Source organism: Coturnix japonica, chromosome 2, assembly GCF_054131305.1.
Source record: "Coturnix japonica strain WE chromosome 2, WE-NBRP24, whole genome shotgun sequence".
NCBI classification, from domain to species: Eukaryota; Metazoa; Chordata; class Aves; order Galliformes; family Phasianidae; genus Coturnix; species Coturnix japonica.
In genome coordinates, this window is record NC_140664.1 from 115,257,613 (window position 1) to 115,277,325 (window position 19,713).

The window sequence follows — 19,713 nt, forward strand, 5'->3', positions numbered from 1 at the left end:
CGCGGAGCAATTAATCTCTCCCCATCCCTGGGGTCCACCGCAGTAATAGGTTTTGGGGGGAGAAACAGTCTGCAGAACTCCTTCTGGCTATGACACTTTTATTTTTTCCCCTGTCCTCTCGCCCTTCTCCCCTCGTCGCACAGCTGGCGGTGCAAAGTTACCCAGCGGGGTGCGCAGGTGCCGGTTCGGGCCGGGCCGTGTGGTGCCGGGCAGAGGAGCGGGGCGGCCGCAGCTGCATTGCGGATGGAGCCGGCGGCTCTCGGGAGGGGCGGACGGCCGCGTGATGCCGGAGGAGAGGGGGGGGTGGAGTGGTGAGTGCCCGCGGAAGGGAGCGTGGGCGGCGCGGGGCACCGGGGGGCGCGGAGCCTCCGCCCCACCACAGGAGGCGGACAGGGAGGGAAGAAGGGTGCCCGGAGCGGAGCAGAGCGGTGAGTGCGGGCAGAGCGAGGGGTACGGGAAGCAGCGTTGCCTTCCCGCTGTGTCCTCGTACGCCCTCCCCGCGGGGAGCATCAGCGCCCGGAGCTGCTCTACGAAACCGGGCCGGGGGACACGGTGACACAAGTCTGGCAGCGGAAAGGTGCGCGGATCTCTGCGCGGTCGCCTCTCACCTGCGGCACCGGGACCGCACCCTGCGCTGGGCTGCGGGAGCGCCGCGTAGTGCCTTGCGGGGCCCGGGAGCTCCGGGGGTGTTACGCAGAACGGAACGAGTTTAAAAGTGGCCGTGGTCACGCTCTTGGGTGGGCGAAACGAAAAGATGTGCTGCGAAGGTAGTTCTATAAAAAGCAAAGATAACGGTGGGCACAGAAGTGCCGGAGAGGGCTGGTCGGGTGCTCCCTAACGAAGCTCGCCCTTGGGAGTGAAACTGTCACGTTGTCTTGTTAAAGCAAATAATTACTCTCTGAAGGACACGAAGCAGTAAAGGCAGGAGCCGAGCCGGAGTTGTTGTCTGTTTGCCAGCAGCGACTCAATCCCGTGCGCTGCGCCGGCCCGAGCGGTGCGCTGCTGGGGCGTGAGAGATGCGGGCGGGGCGGTGGGTGCGGGAGCGTGGGGATGGGAATAGGCTCGTCCAGCGTGGAAAGGGATTGCTTCTGGAGCGCTGTTAAACATCCCAGAGGAAAGTGAAGGACAAGGTAGGGTGGAAAAAATTCTCTGCTGTAGTTAACGCTGCTGGCATGTGTGCGAGTTGACGGTGTTTTCTTTTAATAGCTCCTCGCTGAGTGCAACGTACGTCTGTAGAATGATGGAAACTGAAATACAGGGTGTGGGTATGGTTTTGTGGGGAGTCTGCACTGCTTGAGGTGTAGTGCTGGGATACTGGATTTTGCATTACAGTTCTGCCGTGGTTGCATTTAGCAATTGATGCATCAGCACTGAGTTTGATGGAGCTGCACTGAAGAAAGTTATTTGAACAAACTCTTTTACTGTGTTATAAATCATCCAGGTTTTGAAGCTCCTTGGCTTATTTCTTAGTTTGTAGGATAATGCAGTGAAATTATCTGCTGTTGGTGTGTAGGTTAGAAGACTCACTCTGTCATCTCCTAATTTTAGGTGTTGTTTTTTTTTTTTGTTTGTTTGTTTGTTTTGTTTTGTTTTGTTTTTTCCTCTCTCATTTTTTCCCTCTTTTTTCCTTTTCCCTTTTTATTTTTCCTGACATATCTTGTGAAGGGCACCTAGGAGACAGGGGGACAAAGGTCATCCAAGTTGCTTGAGAATGATGTGCTGAAACTCAGTAGCAGGAGATGTCTGTGGGTCATATATGTGTTGTTCATGATCAGGTACTCTTTTTGACTATGTTACTGATTTTATTTCAGAAGGATTTGCTTTCTGTTAAGGCCATTGGTTGTGTGTAACGTGATCAACTCTGACTTCTTTAAAAAAGCCTGTTTTGATGGTTTCATTTTAAAGACACGGAGATTTTGGAAAGAGTCCAGAGGAGGGCCACGAAGATGATCAGGGGGCTGGAGCACCTCCCCTATGAGGACAGGCTGAGGGAGTTGGGCTTGTTCAGCCTAGAGAAGAGAAGGTTGCGGGGTGACCTCATTGCAGCCTTTCAGTACCTGAAGGGAACTTACTCCCAGGAGGGGAGTAAACTCTTCGAAAGGGCTGATAATAGCAGGACTAGGGGAAATGGTTTTAAGTTAAAAGAGTGAAGATTTAGGTTGGATGTTAGGGGGAAGTTCTTCACTAGGAGAGTGCTTAGGCCCTGGAACAGGCTGCCCAGTGAGGTTGTGGATGCCCTGTCCTTGGAGGTGTTCAAGACCAGGTTAGACAGAGCCGTGGGCAACCTGATCTAGTAAATGTGTATGTTTGGTGGCCCTGCTAGGCAGGGGGGTTGGAACTATATAATCCTTGAGGTCCCTTCCAACCCGGGTCATTCTGTGATTCTGTGATTTTGTTAGACCTGTCCTGACATGGTTTTAGGGCAGTATGGTAGTAATGCATTTTTTTTTTTTCTTTTTTCTGGTGAAGTGAAACTTGACCTTGCCCAGATTTGTGGTTCTCGAGTTACTCTGAAGGTTAACATTGTAGATGGCTTGTCTTTCTTTGCTGAGGAATTTAGGGCCTCTTTAGCAGTATCATGGTATTTCTTGAGTTTTGTCATTTGTTTTACTGGGAAGTACAACATAACAGAAAACCTCGCTGTGGTTTATGACAAGAGCGAGTGGTGGAAAGCTGTCAGAGTGATCATATTCTGATGGTAATTCTACAGACTGTGTATCACATTGATGTACCATATACTACATTGCTCTTATGTAGTGTTGCACATGGCCATAGGGATGGAGGAAAGGAACTGTGACTACCTGGGTGAGCTCATCCATCAAAGCCACGTAAGAGCAACAAAGTTTTTATTTGCACCCTACTGAAATATAAATGTGAACAGAGAAGAAAGGAATAATTTTAACCAGAGTTTGCACTTGATACCTCTGTCTTGTGCTTTACGTTCTTAGTAGTTCCTTTGGTAACAATTCGGTTAATGTCAGATGATTTAAATTCCTTGGTACCTACCTCTCACTTACCTCTTTAAATTCTAGAAGTGCAAGTCACTGCTTTATTGCACTTAATCAATAGTTAATCAATGTATTCAAATTGCATGCAGAATGTAATCAGAAAGAGAAAACATTTTAATTTTAACAGCTGCAAAACAGTATTAAAATTAATTCGTATTTATAGCATAGTCACCTTCTCCAGCTCCTTTTCATTTGCATGAAAAGATGACAGTATGTAATGGTATTAGGGACAGCTTGGATTTTTTGCCTTTAGTAACATGAAAACAAACAAACAAAAATAAGCAACCACCTTTTTTCATTTGCTTTCTTAGTGCTTTCAACTTTTACCAACCAATGTTGCCAACCAGGGTGAAAGTTGTGGTGAAGGTGGTGAGGGAAAAGATGAGCTACAGTGCTAGTATGTACATACATCATGATTTCAATATGTTGTTCTGGACTGTTCTGACATGAAAGTTGCCCTCTCTTCTAGAAGTGAAGTTATTCATGAGATAAGTTATTCAATATCTCCCCTGAGCTGTCGGTTTTACTTATCACAACCACAGCCTGTCAGAACCGTATCCTGTCCTTAGCTTGCCACAGGCAAAGAAGATGCCCCAGTAATATCAGAGGTGGTTTTCAACTTTATTTCCATTTGCAGACCATTAAAAACTCTCCAGTGAAAGTATGGAGATTTCTATGCTACTGTTAAACTTGTTGTCAGTAGGCCTCCTTTTGGCAGTTACGCATAGTAGGCTTCTTGGGAGTCAATAGCATAATACAGGCTGAAATTTGCTGTTTTGATATTTTGGAATACATTTTAACTTTCACATGTTTGACTCTTGATATGTGGCTGGGAAGCAGCTTTCTTGACATTTCAGATGAAAACCAAAGGTGTTTTTTGGGAGGAAGGAGGGAAACTATAATGTCTATGTTATAAGATGACAAAACTGAGGCCTTGGAATGATGTTGTAGTCAGTTAGCTCTCATGTTCTTACCATATGAAAGTTTTGTTCTGTAACAGAAACTTAGAAATAAATAATTATAATAAAAAATGTAAAGGAAATACTCACCTGAGGATAAAGGACATTTTTAGCACAAGAACAACCTCAATAAAGTTTACTTTCAGAAATTCACAGACCACTTCCTCCGTTAGAGTAAGAGGGTTCTAAAGTACTAAAGTGGCAGCAGGGGAGGGATGGGGAAGTTCTACAAAATTTTCGAGATGAAGGTTCTCTTTTACAGAAGGGTTTGCGTGCTTAACAGTGGTATGGGCTCAGGAAAATGGTTGCATTTAGTTTCTGTCAAAGCTTGAAATGTCATGCCATGTCACGTACCACTACAGTTCCCCCTCAATCTGTGTCTTCACAACTCTTTGCTTTTGGCTCTTGCCAAAGTTTAAGCCCTCTTGAGTGATTTCCCCTCTTCTATGTCAGGTTTAAGCTACTTCTCTGTGCCTGAACAAGCCAAATCCACATTGTGTGCAGCCTGGCTCTCTATTCTTGTTGCTTTTGCTTTTCCTCCAGGAACTCTCAAGTCAAGAGGGAGATGAATGTCTCTGCTGGCTCATGGCTCAGACTGTGCTTGGGATTCACTCCTTGCCACTGCGGGACATAATGCACTCATCAATTCCTCCTGAATTCATGACATATTTAAATGCTTTCCAAGCAAACTGCTTTTGTAAGATGAATATTAAAAAACCTAAAACGTAGATATTTCCTGATAGTCTTTTCTTGCACTAAAATATCAAGGGCAGCCAGGAGAATTTCCCCAAAAGTCTGTGGAGCTGAAATTCTGACATCAATAATGAAAAGCAATATTAAGCTTAGAAGACTTTTAGTGCCTATAACACACACACACACACACATATCTGACACATACAGTCAGATTCAATGAAACTGCTTTATTTCAGGTAATAACACAAGCTTTATTATAGCTCCTACCTCTTCATTAGACACAGAATCATCAAATGACTTGGGTTTGAAGGTACATTTGCCAGCCACCTGATTAGGCTGCCAGGGCTCCATCCAGCCTGGCCTTGAATGTCTCCAGGGATGAGGCACCTGTAGCTTCTCTGGGCAGTCCATGTCAGTGTCTCAAAACCCTCTGAATGAAAGAATTCCTTCTAACATTTAATCTCAATCTCCCTTCTTCTTGTTTAAAGCCATTACTCCTGGTCTTATAATTTCACTGCCTAATAAAGAATTTCACCCCATCTCTCCTGTATGTCCTTTTTATGTACTGAGAGATCACAATGAGGTCTCTCTGGAGCCTTCTCTTCTCCTGGCTGAACAAGCCCAATACCTTAAATGTTTCTTCATGGCCCTCCTCTGGACACTGTCCAAAAGCTTCATCTTTCTTGTGCTGGGAGCCCTAGACATGGGTGCACTACTTCAGGTGGGATCTCAAAAGAGCAGAGCAGAGGGGAGTGATCTCTTCTCTTACCCTACTAACTACACTTCTTGTGGTGCAGCCTGGACTGGATCCAGTTTTGTTGTCTTTTTTACTACTTATAATGTTTCTTTTTCTGTTTGATTGCTAATAGCTTTTCTTTTGTCTTCATACTCTTATGTCTTTTAGTATTGAAATTCCCTGGAGATAAGACAGCAGAAAGTTTAAACATAAGAGTTTTAATGCTAACACTTTTGATGTGTTAAGCTTCTATGTATATAATATCTATTACTATTGAAGTGTTTGTGAGTAATTTACAAAAATATAATAGCTGTATATTGTGAATGGTATTACATTGTTTTTTACTGTGCTAAGACTTCTGGACGGTCATTCATGGAATGTTTCATATTAGTTTTGTCTAATAACATTAGAGCTAGGTGGTAAAATTAATTATTTAATTTAGGTTAATGTGCCTGAGGGAGAGAATGAACGCATGGTTATTGCCTCAAATAATTAACAATATCAGTTCTTTACTATGCAAAGTGTAAATTGTGTTATCTGGCTGAAATACAGATGCTTCTGTTGAAATCTCTAATGTTGTAGGGAGGCAAAATTACATTTTGTATTGCAAGAAATGAAAAATGTGTTAGTTGAAGTCACTAGATTTACTTTCAAAAAGTATAAATCATAGCTTATGTTTACTAATCCCTCTTTTTATGTGTGTGTGTCTCTGTTACATGGAAGTTGGTTTTTTATTTTCAAAAAGGGAATAAAAGAGACCAGGAGCCTAACCTACATACATAGATAACAATTTTGCCATAATTCTAACAATTACTTTGATGCATACGTAGGTTTTATATTCCTATCCTGAAGTTAGCTAATATAATGAAAAATGTCAGAAATCTGTATTTTTCAAAATAAGCTTTATATGAATGCATTTCCGAGTCCTGTGATTTTGTTTAAAAATGTGCTGGCTGAATCCTTTGACTGAAATTTTCTTATACTTTGCTTTCAGTGGGGCTTAGTCTAAATGTAACGACTTTCGCTCTTTCCTGTCTTCAAATTCAGTTCTGACCCTAAGATTGAGATTTGTTTTCTGACTGTGTATGTAAGATTGGATTCTAATAGTCCAATAGCTGTGTCATTTGCTGTTGTTCCTCCAATTAGATACAAGAAGATGAATCTCAAGATAATAGTATACAGGTCAAGACATTTTGAGAAATCCACTACAGTGACTATCTGATTATGTGAATTATTAGTTGCATGTAAATCTTCTTAAGGGTGATGGATGGAAATCCAAGGCAGAAACAGTGGTAACAATGCACCTTTTGTGGTCTCTGAAATTAATTTAATAAATGTTTTGGAGTTTGACTAATATACATGTAATGACTTTTTTGTTTAGGTCAATGTAAAGCCTAATGTATCTTGGAGATTAGTATTGATCAAGTGAAGCCAAAATCAATCTTGGATTTTGAGGTTCATTATACTTGGAAATAGGATGCGATTCAGAAGTTACATATATGTTAGGCTTTTACAGTAATTACGGGCAAATAAACTTTACCAGTTGTGTCTAAAAGTAAATAGAAAACCTGGTAAAAGATCATTTATCTAAATAAACAATTAGTGAAACTCCATACATGTTTTCTGAGTTTGAAGGATATTCTTGAAATCAGTATCGGAGCTCCCTTTTGCTTCAGCAGGAGAGGAGTTTTGTCCTCTTTATTGAAATTCAGGAGCTGGCACTGAGGAAAAGGTTGTAGCCCGTTTTATATATATATATATAATGGGAAGTTGTTTTCTGTCTTGGCTCTTTCTTAGATGTTCTGGTCAAAATGAATTTGTGCAGCTGGAGAAGTACATGCATAGAGTAGGGGGAAAGAGGTAAACTGCAATATAATGTACCCTTCAAATATTGCACGGTAAGCATAATTGATTTCACTGAAGGTGAACTAATGCCATTTGCTAGATAGGAAATGTCCAAACAGAACATGCATGCATGTAGTTTAACAGATGGGTTTTCTTTTATTTTTTTTTCCTGATATAAAATATCTGATCTGAGTACCACATGTAAAAACAAACAGTTGGAAATTATGAATATATTTGTTGAAAACTTTCAACAGAAGTAATTCTTTCTGAAAATCGGATTTTATCGTAATGTCTGTTCTGTGTAAAGAGAAATAGTGCAAACAGAGCTTTATCCAAGATTCCTTTGTAGAACAAATTGTGCTTTTCCCTCAGGTTTTCATAACATGTTGTTTAAATAAATGAAGGTTATACTATTTAGCTTCTACACAAAAGTAATCTTGTCTTCAGAGAGCTTCAGATGGTTCTCCACAAGAGAATGATATCAGTATGATTATACTTTGCTCTATCATTTGGCCTTATATATATATAAAAATAATAGTTAAGCTATATATTGATAGGTTATGCATTTCTGTTTATAAATGTTTATATATTTATAATTTCAATGAAATATCTAAATAGAAGTTCATATACACGTATGTCAGGTTTGGGAGCACTGTACTCTTTGAAAATGAAAACTTAGATAAATGCAAACTACTGATATTAAAAGTGATCTTCAAAGCTGCCCCCACTGGAAGCTACTTGACTGATAATAATGAGTTGTATCCCAGCTTATAATCCGAGAAACCAAAATGCAGAAGTTAGAAGAAGAAATTCCTAGGATATGAAAGTCCTTTTACCAGAGCAACTGTTCATATCAGTCAGCTTTTCCTGAATTTCTCATTATTTATCCTCAGAGTAGGCCTTCTGTACATGTATTGAGAAATTTGCCATATTTATACCTGGAATAATGCGTTAACTTGTATTAGCAGGGATTTTTAGAGAGAGAACTATTACATGCCTTCTGCTGCTGCACTGAAATCAAGAAATACAATGTAGTTACTTTGGATTTAGGAGCAGATGAACAGACAAAAATATACCTGGCAACTGTTCTTCAGAAAAAAAAATGTTTAATAATAATTATTTTTTAAAATGCCTCAGAAAAGGTGATTTTTAGCATATAAATATTCCTCCTCTTACTTAAATGTTTTGAATGAGTTTTGCAAAAGATAATTCGCCAATTAACATTCTTGGGTGGAATAGAATTTAGGTCAGTTGTACTAATTAGAAGAAATGTATCCCAAACTTATCTTAATGCTTGCCATTCTTCTTTAAATGCTTACAAAACAAGATATTAGAGTTAGTGAGGAAGTGTTGTTCTTTAGCTTCTCAAAAGAATGAAGCAGTGTAATGTTAATAGTTTCAGAGTGGAAGTGAAAGTGAAAGAAAAGCAGTAAGGTAAGTTGTACTTTCTGTTTTGTGTGTGTGTATTATATATTTATTTATGGAACTAATGCACGTTGTTTGGAGAAAGTAATCATTCTATGTTGTGATCGACCTTCATGTTAACAGTTGTTCACTGTTGGAATTAGTAAATTAAACACAGAAGACCTATTCTACCTTGAACTCCTTAATCATCCTTGAGACATGTGTTAGTCTGTCATAGTAATCTCTTCACAGGATGAACTTCAGATGATAATGTGTTTCATATATTAGTCCTATAATGAAAAAAATATTATGAGAAGTGATGCAGCCATCTGATCTTTCATGTTTTTTTAATTGTTGATGGGCCAACTCAAAATGGGTCAGGCTTTTGCTGCAAGCTGACTTTAAGAAACTTTGGAAGCAGTATGAAACTTGACCTACATTTTTTAAGTGGGACTTCAGATACTGGGCTGAAGAAAATTAAGCTCTTTAACCTTTTATTTGCATGTGTTTGGCCCCTGATTTCAACTCATTCAAACAGCTCATATATTAAATATGCATTTTATTTCTTCAGTAGTCTTCTTACTAAATGGAGTTAATTATAATTCATACTTGTATAAGAGCAGCAGAGGAGGCTTAAACTGCATTTAGTTATGTGCGTATCCACAAGAGCATGTTGTATGTCTGAAAATTATTTGCAAATAGGTTTAAATGCTTGGTTGCTTTTCAGTAATAGAATTGAATGTTTTTGAAGTAAAACCATCTTTTGCTTTTGAAAAAAGCATATCATTTTATAACTAATACTTTGTCATGAAACACTGCTGCTTTAACTAGTATTTCAAGTCTCCTCCCATAGTAGCTTGCTTGAAGTCTGCCTCCAAATATGTTATTAGGCTGCAATTCAGAGGGAAAGCAGGCAGATTTGGTTTGTGATCTCTTACAGTGTTAGCTGTTTATCAGATAATACAAAATTTGTCTGACGTTGAGTCTGAGCATTATGAGAAATTTCAGTTCATAGATACTTAGAGAAAAATGAGGATTTTCCTGTAGTAAAAGCATGACTTCCGTGATGCCTGTTGTTAATGTGGCTTGGTGTGTTGCTTTTATAACTGCTTACATAATGCTACTTTTCCAAAGAGGAAACAATTTACTATCCCCTGAATACAGAAAAAGTTTACGAAAGGAGAAGAAATACTTGCCCTTAGTTGCTGTAGCTTCTATTTTGCTGATATACTTTGTTGCTTTCCTTCCAAGTTTCTCCAGCTCTTTCATCATCATCTTGTACATCCCAACAACTCTCACCTAAGCTCACTACAGAAAATGATGGCATGTCCTCGGTCTTTGCCATACATCAGAACATGCAATGATCAAATGAGAGAGTGGTACCCTCGATTTTTTTTGCACGATCTGACACCTGTATTTTGTTGTGACTTGATATTTTACATGTTGATTAGTTAGATTTCACAAGCTTCCCATGAACATGTGTATAGTCCACACAAATGAGGAAAATGGGTGTAGAAAACATCCAGAGAACAAAAACTGTTGGGATGATACCACTGATACTAAAGATGATAGAAAGACTTTGATTAAGCTGAATCCTCTTAGACCACTTTTATGCACTTTTTAGACTGTATCTTTAAATTGCAGTGTTTTCTATGCAAGCCAACTCCAATGATTGTGATTTTTGATCTGTGACAAATATGGTTTTGTTTTTGCTTAGGAAAGTTTAGTGGTCTTGTGTTACAGATTTATTTATTTATTTATTTTTAGGGGTGGAATCTGATTTGGAGAAGCCAGTTGTGGCTTCAGGAGGGCCTCTTAGTTCTTTGACATGGAAGTAGCTATTTAGCTGTCCAGCAGCTTGGTTGTGTGCAGCTTGTGTTGTGCAACACCACATTGTATTTTATTAAATATATGAAAGTTCTAAGGCATATTTTTTGAATGTTTAACTTTACTTCATTCGTGTATAACTATAGCTATGTGCATACTGAATATATGCATTCTATAAATATATAATGTGGATGTATATACTTATGCATCCATATGGTGTTTTTATGAATTAATGTAGTTTCTTCACAGATGGAGATCCTGTATCATTTCTAGATTATCATTTTCTTTCTTCTACTATTGCATATATGTAACTGAGCTCTAGTAATAGTCTATTTATTTTCCATGAATGTAGTACCTTTTTACACCCATGTATGTGTATATACAGAGGAATGCACTCATATACACATAAATTAATCTACCTCTATTTTCAGTCTTAGCATTACTGAAGCAGCACAGACATATTTGGTATTAGCTTTGTTACCAACTTTTATATATCCTCTTTAATTCACACAGCTGCCATGTTTTTAGATCAGATTTTTCTGATCAAATTTTGTAGCTGTTCTTCTCAAAGTTGTGACAGTTTGTTAGAAGAGTTCATCCTGGTGTCACAGAATCTGTTGTTCACACTGAGATGCTTCAAAACAGCAGTTGGCATCAAAAGTAATTTTTAATAGTCCTATGTCCACCCGAACAAGTTCTGCAGTGTAGCTTCTTTACCTGGAGACAGAAACTCTTGGGCTCTGGAACATGTTTACTTCTAGGAAGTTTAAACTCTGAATGCAATTTTAATCTGTACTTTATCAGAAAGGAGCAATTGTTCCTGATGATGGTGAGAGATAATTAGAAATACTTGTGACAGAAGTTATAAAAAGGAAAATATAGTAGTCTGCCCAACTCGGTAGAATTCATGTCTTTGCCTTTGACCCTGGATCTGGGCACTTACCCAAAGAAATACTTAATGTGTTTTTCTCATTGTTCTTGAGATCTCTCTCAGTGATTTGAGAACTGCAGATTGAGAAACAGCACCTGTATGTGTGTATTCATCAGAGGTGTAAGCAGTGCCACTGAAAAGATTTGTTCATAAGCTGTGCTATATCAGTGAAGGTTTTGGCATGATCCATGGGAAGCTGAGTGCTCCCTTTGTGAATCCTCAGTGGGGGGCAGAAGCAGCTTTCTCTGTCATTCCTATCCTGTTTTTATGAACCAAAGCAGGAGGGACTTAATGTCAGCAGAGGGCTTTCAGTGAGGGTGAACATTAGGCCTCGGTAAAAATTGTTTTTGTGCTATCAGGTTTCATGAGTGAAATATTTTGTCTAGCAGGTGCATGCTCTGTTTGAGATCTGCCATATTGTGCGTATGCAATATTAACAATGCTATTTCTCATGTGTTCAAATATTCAGAGGATTGCATCCATGTTTCATACTGTGCTACCACCACTGTCAGTTGTGTCTGTTGGTGTCCTTCCAAGCTGTGAATTTATAAGCATTATTAAAATATGGCTGTTTGCCCATGGTGAGTTAGGACATTCTTGCTTCTTGTTTTCCTAGCAGTCAAGTGCAACAAAGAGCCTCTGTGTGCTGAGTACACTTCAGGAAAGGATTTAGCTGTGTCTGAACAACAGATTTAAGGAATACTGGACTTTCCAAATAAACAAGAAAGTCTCAAAGCAATTTCTTTTCAGCTGAGAGGACATGTAAACAGAATAAATACAATAAAAGGAGAACAATACCCTCTGTATTTATGCAAGCTAGAAGTGTTTTAAAAATATCTTGAAATCTGAATGTCACTTTTCTTTCACAATATAGTTGGAGCTGATGAGAGGCACGTGAGATTGAGCTAACATTACTCCACCCTGCACCACAGTGCTTCCAGCTGCAAGCAGCTGGAGATGAGAACTAGGTGGTTTATTTATTGTTACTGGTTTTTTTTTTTTTTTTTTTTTTTTTTTTTTGGTGAAATATGTGCTTGTTGATACTCTGTTTTTATTTACTATGGCCTCTCTTGCATTATTGATGATAATTAATGTTGAACTAGAGCACATCTGTCTTTGATTTTAAAAAGAATAAACTGCAAAGCATTGGTTGGGCTTGTTTAAGTAACTGTACTTTGTTTCATACTGAGAAAAGTTGTTGCCTCTTAGGAGGGGAATGAAATGTTTGCATATTTCCAAAAATAGTCCCATTTACTGAATGTGTTTCTTTTCCTAATGAGTTCCAATAAAAATAATGCTGTCAAGGCAGTCTGAAGAGTTTTAGTAACGATGAAAATACACATGCATATTATCTGTTCTTGATTTTATCTTGCCTACCAGCAGAAAGACTTGTGCTTCCTGGTGTGATGTCTGTTAACCAGCTTTTGTCAGGGCGGCACAGGATTAAAAGCTCTTATAGGCAGTTAGAAAGCCAAACATCCGTGGGGCTGAGGCTGTTGCCATTTCTACTTTTGGCCTCAGAAAGAAGCCAAGACAGAGCCAGAAATGCTGCGCTGTTGTCATGGGCACTATTTTCTCTGTAGCTTTTTATCTAAATGTGAAATTATGGGGAAAAGCAGAGAAGTTCAAGTGAGCTTTTGCTGCTCTGCTAGTCTGGGAATCCTGTTTCTGTGCAAATAGTTTTTCCTAGTTGGTATTAGAAATAAAATAATTAAGATGGAGAAATGAAAGAGTCTTTGAGCATTTCTCATGTGAGAGATAATTAGAAAATAGAAGTATGATAAAAAAATTCCAGTCTTTATTAAATCACATTGAACTGAAGTTGCGAGGGGAGAATTTAACTTTTTTTTTTTTTTTTTTTTTTTTTTCCTGGAAAAGAATGGTGGTGATTTTACTGCATTTTTATTAACTCCACAGAAATCAGCTTGTACTCTTGCTGGTTTCAGACTTGTAAAAATGAACATGTTCCTTGAAGGTGTAATATGGCATATCTTTAAAGGTCCCTTGTGGCCCTTTGTGAATGAGATTAACATCCTGCCTTTGCTTTAACTCAACCAGAAGTTGTACAGAAAGTGCTGAGCACTTCTTAAACTCTAAATGAGACCTGAGCTATTTTCCATCTGTAGGCTGTTCTTGCTACAAGTTTCCCTCCAGCTTGAATACAAAATAGGGTAGGAAGAGCAAAAAATTAATTCTCTTCTGAAATTTTGTTATCTCATGTGATTGTCTGATTTCAAGTTAAGTACTATGTGTTAAGTTTCCCAAATGAATCCATGCCTGGAATCTTGAAGAAGCCAGTGTTGCATTGCTAATTCCTCTTCAGCCTCATTAACCAAGCCAAGAACCTCACTGTGAAAAAATGTTTTCTTGGTTGTTTTTCATTGTGCTTCTTTATTTTTGGTGCTTTTTTTGCCCCTTAGCTCCCCAGGGTGTGATATCACTGCCATTTAATTGGTTCTCCATGCCTTGGACCTCAAGTGTGTGGGTAGCTGAGACCTGCATTCTTCCCCCAGCCTGCAGTACTGTGCTTTGCATCTTGGCTTGCTGGCATGGACTATGTCCCCCTAAGAGTCCCATCAGTGCTGCTGGCCTTATTTTGTTTTTTCAGTATCAAATCAGTTTAATTTGCTTTAAAGTCACAAGAGCAGCATGCCATGAAGTCTCTCTTCCTTAGAGTAATTTGCAGCAGGCGAAATCTGTCACAGAGCGTTAGCTGCACACAGTCATGCTGTGGTGCTAAGAAAAGAGCAAGTGAAAATAAACTGTTTTGAAAACGGTTTAGCTCCTTAATAAGTCTGCTACATTACATAAATGAGATCATTCAGGAATTAGGTCGCTCTCATCAATACTTGGAATCATAGAATGGCTTAAATTGAAAGGGATCTTAGGGATCATCCAGTTCTAACCCCCTGCTATGGGCAGGGCTGCCACCCATTAGGTCAGGTTGCCCCATCTAATTTGGCCTTGAATGCATCCAGGGTTGGGGCATTCACAGCATCTCTGGACAGTCTGTTCTATTTTATCAGGGAGTGCTTTACCACACTTTGATTAAAGAATTTCTTCTGAACATCCAATCGAGATCCCCTCTTTTAGCTGAAAACAATTCCCCGTTGTCTTATCACTGCTAGACTATGTAATAAGTTGGTTTCCCTGCTGTTCTTAAGTTACCTGTAAGTACTGGAATGCCTCAGCAACGTCTCCACAGAGCCTTCTCTCCTCCAGGTTGCGTAGTATCAGTTCCCTCAAACCTTTCTTCATACGAGAGGTGCTCCAGCCCTCTGATCATCTTCATGATCCTACTGTGGACTAGCAACTCCATGTCTTGTGCTGGGGGCTTCAGGCATGGGCACAGTCCTCCATTTGGGGCTTCATGAGGGTAGAGTAGAGACGGACAATCCCCTCCCTCACACTGTTGGCCACCCCTCTTTGGATGCTGTCCAGAATGTAGTTGGCTTTCCAGGCTGCAAATACACACTGCCCTCAATCAGTTCTGCCAGTCTATACCCATACACGGAACTGCCCTGTCCTAAGTGCAACACCTTGTATTTGACCTTGTTGACCCTTGTTAAGGCCACTTCTCAAGCTTGTCCAAGCTCCTTTGGATAGCATCCCTTCCTTCTGTTCTATCAACTGCACCACCGAGCATAGTGTCATCTGCAAATTTTCTGATATTACATCTGAGCAGGCCAGCCCTCACCTTGCTGCTCCTCCTTCTCATAACAAAATAAAGATGTTGAAGAGCACTGGTCCTTAGACTGACCCCTGAGGGACACCACTCAACACTAGCCTCCACCTGGCGATAGTCCAGAGATTTGTAGCTGATTGTTCTAGGCCATCCATTAAACTCCTTATCTACTGAATTTTCCATCCTTCAAAACCATCTTTCACCAATTTAAAGAATCTTAAATCTTAAAAATCCTAAAACTTCTAAAAATCTCAGGTCTTTGACTATTCTGCACCTGCAGTTAATGATTTTGGTGTATAAAATCATGCCTTTCAATGGGATGTAAGGACTCTTGGTCTTTTGTAGTGAGAACCATGGAGTAGATGAAGTTAATATATTGAGAATGACTGTCATTAATCCTGATGAATATTCAGACTTTGCTGAGCCCTTAAAGTTATCTATGAAGATATGCTCAATCATAGTATTTGGTTATGGTCATGCAAATGTCTGACTGAAAAAGTTTCTTTTTTAGTTAAGTTTGATTTTTATTGTCAAAGCCATTTATATATTCCTCTTTGCTTCATCAGTTGCTTTAATCAAAGGTGTAGAAATCTGAATTGATATGAAACCTTACAGGAATTTTCAGAATTAATATAATTCAGTCTTAAGGCTTCTTATAACTACCAAAAAGCTGAAAGAATTTTGTGACAAGTCTTTTTGAAAAAAACCCAAAAGAAAGCTAATGAAAAAAATTCAGTGATTCAGTAGAATGTAAGTAATCAACAAAATGACTGTCCATAATGTTTGAATTCCCATCTGTCATTCATCTCTCAAAAACATGTAATTTGAACCTTTAAAAATGGGCCATGGCAAATAAATTTAATTAGGACGTCCCAGAAAAGCTCCTTGACTTTGAGGATCTGGAACAAAAGTTGTCATTAGATTGCAGCTGACTACGAGGGAGAAGAGACAGCAGAATTTTTGTTGTTGTTTTGTTAGATTGCTGCGTTTTCTAGAGTACATGGACATGTACTCTAAATGTAGTGTATTTCATTACAAGAAGAGTAATACTGTGTTAAAATTAGTGATAGAAAATTGAGTGACTGCTGAATGCTAACAGCATTGAATTAATAAGTATTACTAATATGATGTGTAATCTTTGAATATTTTCCCACACACTCCCCACCTTCAAGTAGTTTTTATCTTGATAGTATGTGAGTGAAAGAAAAACAATCAGATTGCTTTCCTGAACTGTGTTTAATCAAAGATCTAGACCTTTTTCATTGCTGTACATGTAAATAGGTGTATTCTATTTAACTATATATCTTTTTCAGATTGTGTTCTCAATTCAGGTTACAGTGATACTGCCATTGGGTGTAACTCAGCGGGGTTCATTTAAAATTCACTACACTCCATGCTATAGTGGGGATTTTATTTATGACTTATTCTTTTTCCCCCAAGATAGGAACAACAAACCAGGCATGTCTAATTGAAGCAAAGTGCTCTTAAAAATTGGTAGTTATGATAAATACTGTATCTCTTGTTTTACTCTCTAAACCTAGGTGTTTTTGAAAAATGCACTTTTCGTTCTGCATATAAGCAGATGGTTACCTGTCCAGTTGCTCAGGAAAATATAAGACTGCAGTCGGTAATGTAGCATTGATGGTAATGAAAGTGACTCCTAGCGGTTCTGGTATGGTACCAGTGCTCTTTAACATCTTTATCAATGATCTAGAGATTGGGACTGACCGCACCCTCAACAAGTTTGTGGATGATTTTAAGTTTAGTAGTGCAGCTGAGAATAGAAGGAATGGATGCCGTCCAAATGAACCTGGACCGAATTGTAGAGGAGGCCCATATAAACCTAGTGAGATGCAACAAGGCCAAGTGCCAGGTGTTGTACTTGTGTTGGGGCAATTCCAAATGTGTAAAGAATGGGAGAAGGACTCCTTTAAAGCAGCCCTGCAAAGATAGCCTTGGTGGTTCTGGCAAACTAAAAGCCTGATGTGAGCCAACATTTGCATTTGCAGCCTGGAAGGCCAAATGTGACCTGGGCTAAACCAAAAGAAGGGTGGCCAGCAGGGCAAGAGGGCAGTGAATGATTTAATAATTTCACATTGTTCAGTGCACATACTTGTGTTTAGTGAGTTATCCAGTCCAAGATAAGAAATGTTGGGTTTTCAAACACACAGCTTCTTGCCTTAGTAAGAGTGCTCTTTAGTCAAACTTATTTTTGTAATTAAAATCTTTATTAAAACTCATCTGAATAATAGTAGAAGATTCTTAACATAGCAGTGCAATGGAATATTTATAAGACAGATTTATCTTTTAAGCTTTGAGATGAGGATGTTTTCTCCTGCTGGGCTTTATTCAATGACTAAATCCAAAACATGTGAAGATAAACTGTCTTATGACCCCGGTGCTTTTACCTCTTTGTGTTGACCAGTTGTGCCTTATTCCATGCCTTATCTCGCTGTTACAAAAATAGAGGCTTCATCTGGCAACACCAAGCAGGGACTGACACTATTCCCAGCTGAGATTGTTATGGCAGCTTTCCTCATATGTACAGAGGTAGCAAAGTTGATGTGACCATGGTCTTCCTGTGGTTTCACCATATCTCCCAAGCCATCTCTTTCTGAACCCAGTCCTTGCTCTTCTCCCCGGCTATATGTCATTTTGAAGGTGTTCACTCTCTCCTTGACTGGGCAGCCATGGATCTACATAAACACATTTCTGGATGAAAAATATTGCAGTTAATTGTGTTGCATTGTGTTCCCTTCCCTGGAAGGCTGTCATGTAACATGGCTATGTGCATGATGTACTAAGCCTCAGATTGTTGGAAGGAACTGCACTATGCAGATAGCTGTGGTATTTATTCCTTCCTTGACCAGTGTAGTGGAAGCATAGTAAAACTGAATTCAATACAGTGCACTTACAGAACCGGTTGCCAATGGTATGGTAATTCAAAACATTGTCATTCTATTGCCATTACTTGACTATTGAGTGATAAGACAGTTGATTTGGAATCCCCTGCTTGTCAGTGTACTTGTCAACAGTCCTCAGTGAAAAGCTTAAAATCATGTAGCATTTTGTGTAGATTGGCTGTGCACATTTGTAAAGGTAGACAGTCTGGCAGGTAATTCATAGTAAAGCAGAAAGATATTTTTATGGAAATGATGATATTGTATACCTTTTTCTCATTATTTAAAATCTGATTCTAAATGCATATGAAGACTTTGTCTTCGCTAATGATTCCACTTACTGGAGAACTAATAGAGGAATATAGCTGTGCTCTAGGGCACTGGAAAATTGCCTGGAGTTTTCTATGCATCTCAGGGCATTTTGACAAGATAAGTCTAGGGCTGTAGCAATTGCTATGACAAAATCAAATCTCATTTATATATTACATTTCAGAAAAGAAATAGATAGAATTTACAGTTTCTACTTTTTTGATTATCTGTATGAATATGAATTAATCATTCAAGAAATTAATGAATGGTTATCTGTAGGTAAATTTATTTTCCATTCTCTCCGAACAGTTTGTGTTAATGTGTAATGTCTCACGTTATACTGATTATATTATATAATTATTGATATATATATAATATATATATATATATTATATAATATATATAATAATATATATTGATATATATATTACTGATTATAATATATAGATTATTAGGATATGAATAAAGAATTGATATTATCGTTATTCTAATAAAATAAAACAAAAAGCAGATAACATTCAGAACACTGTTCTAGCAGTGAAGTTGATGATTTCATTTAAGGTTCTGCTTCACCCAAAATTATTGAAGTCATCCTATAGGCATGTCATAGCAAGCTGACTACCATTTGTTGCTGTCTCTGATTGTAGAGAACTTCAAATGGTAGGCTTTGTTTGTTTGTTTCAGAATGGTTTAGGAAATTATTTACTTCTTTCATACCTCACATTTATTTTATATACTGTGTTCAAATTAAAATCCTTAATTTTTACTGGAGGTAGTGTCCCCTAGAGAGTGATTTAGAGTTGTATGTCTCAGACAGTACATATACACTGTATGAGCCAAACTGTATATCTGTGGTTGTTCAGTCAGAGGTTGTTCAATGAACTCAGATTGCATGGATACAGTACAGATCAGAATTTGTTTAGTATTCTCTCTTAGCATGTATTCTTTCCTTGAGAAGAATAGACTCATGTATTATTCACTTCTTTCATGAAATCACAAGACTGTGTGTAATGAAAATGAACGCTGTTATAGTTTTCTTGTGTTTTTTTTCTTTTTTGTTGTTTGTTTGTTTGTTTTACCTCACACATGGTGAATTGTTTTTCAAGTCCTTTGTATGCCTGACAACAGCAAAAAAGCTCTCACTAGTGGAATTGATTTGGGTTGGATATGCTAATTCTGCAGACAGAGTAAGGCTGTATGCTCATACTAATCAGTTAATTCTTGAAAGGAGTTTCAGTAAAGTAAATACTCTAGTCTGAATACATGAGCAATATTAGGAATGCACCATAATAGAAGAAAACTGCTATGGGCTATATTTGGTAAATGGGGACAATAAGCATTTCTAAGACTTCCCTAGGGAAAGAAAAGTATGGCCTAAATTCTCATTCTGACAAAAGAGGAAAAACATGAAAATAA

General features: G+C 38.5%; 1 protein-coding gene across 5 annotated transcripts in view; it reads left to right on the forward strand.

Moving 5' to 3' along the window:
* Nucleotides 1-378: 378 nt before the first annotated feature.
* The window catches only part of THSD7A (thrombospondin type 1 domain containing 7A), a 257,860-nt gene continuing 238,525 nt past the window's right edge, over nt 379-19,713 (forward strand). For 2 of the 5 annotated variants that reach the window (XM_085538563.1, XM_085538566.1), the window contains exon 1: nt 379-428. The gene's annotated coding sequence lies outside the window, so the exon portion shown is untranslated. Of the gene's footprint in view, nt 578-990; nt 1,131-19,713 lie in introns of those variants that run through there. The other 3 variants (XM_085538564.1, XM_085538568.1, XM_085538562.1) reach the window with 2 other exon arrangements.